The sequence below is a fragment of the Convolutriloba macropyga genome, chromosome 2 (genome assembly GCF_964194025.1).
Source record: "Convolutriloba macropyga chromosome 2, txConMacr16.3, whole genome shotgun sequence".
NCBI classification, from domain to species: Eukaryota; Metazoa; Xenacoelomorpha; order Acoela; family Convolutidae; genus Convolutriloba; species Convolutriloba macropyga.
This window is the reverse complement of record NC_134469.1, coordinates 78,138,434-78,140,022: the sequence shown is the minus strand read 5'-3', so window position 1 is coordinate 78,140,022 and position 1,589 is coordinate 78,138,434.

Here is a 1,589-nt window from a genome sequence, read left to right as displayed (position 1 = left end):
AAAGATGTGAATGCATAAATGTATATATAAGTAGCACAAGCTTCGGGCTTTCGCACGTGGAGTGTCAATCCCAGTGTTAATCAGTCTATTTATGTTTATCTTTTTTTTCCAATTTTTGAATTGTAGACTCAATGGTCTTCATATGTTGTGTATTTCAGATCTGATTAAAACTTGTTTTCCACTGTTAACTCTTGATTGAATTTTTTTTATTGGAATAATGGAGGTTATCTTTGAAGTAAATAAGTCGGCGATTGAGTCCGAGGAGAGGGAACTGATTTTCATAATTGATGATGTGCAGTCTAAAACGTGCCACGGAATTTTAACATTGAAGAAGATAGGCACCGATAATGAAAGGAGCGCGCTTATACAGCTACCTCTCCCCTCACCCCCCCTCCTCCTCACATCCCCCTCTTCCTCCTCCTCACCCCCTCCTACTGCTCCTCAACCCCCCCCCCCTCCTCAACCCCCCTCCTCACACCCCCTCCTCCTCACCCCCCTCCTCCTCACCCCCCCCCCCCCTCCTCCTCACATCCCCCTCATCCTCCTCACCCCCCTCCTCCTCACCCCCCTCCTCCTCACCCCTCCTCCTCACATCCCCCTCTTCCTTCTCCTCACATCCCCCTCTTCCTCCACCTCACCCCCCCTCCTCCTCACCCCCCCCCCCTCCTCACCCCCCCCCCCCTCCTCACCCCCTCCTCACCTCCTCCTCACCCCCCTCCTCCTCCTCCCCCCTCCCAGTTTTAATCTCCATTACTCTCGTTTTCAGTTTTGGTTTTGCCTTTGTGCTTTGTTTCAGAACTGTTGCACTGTAGGATCGTTTATTCAAACTGGGTGCTGCTCAGACAAAGATGGGACGTCCCGACCTTGCTGTTGGGAGGTCAGCGACTTCCATGAACATTGTGGATCGTGCGCGCCACAGGGCGACTGAAAGGTGAACACTGATCGACCTCCGCCGACCCAAATGTACTGGAGAAATGGGAAATGACGTGGAGAAATGGGAAATGTACTGGGAAATGAACTTGAGAACCTTCAAACTTGTAATGAACCTGCAACTATATCATGAACTATTTCATCTAATTAATCCTCTATTTCATTGAATCAATTGAATTCATGCATTTGCGCATGGTTTTGCAAAATTGTGTTGGGGAAAAGAAATGTGGGTGCGAATTAAATTCCCCGCTTAAGTAAATATGAGCGAGATAGAAGAGAGAAAGAGTGAGTGCGGTAATTATCGAGCCGCCCACGCTAATTACTATCATGCTAAGATAAAATTCAGACGCTAATTAGTTGTTTGCTCCGGATAAAATCAGCCGCTTTTTATTGATGCTAAGAGAAAATTCAGACGCTAGTTAGTTATGCTCCGGATAAAATTAGCCACTTGCCCTAACACTTCAGAAGGAGTTCATAACAAAGAAAATCATGCTCAAATGGAATCACCCCAAAACGCAGACTACGAATTCTTAAACGTGACATGAACATAGTAAGGGTCATGAAAAAATCATAATGATTTTGCTGCTGATTCAGAGCTGAATTACACTTTGTGATAGGTAGGGGTATAGAAAACAAGACACAAGGCAATGTTTTTTGTA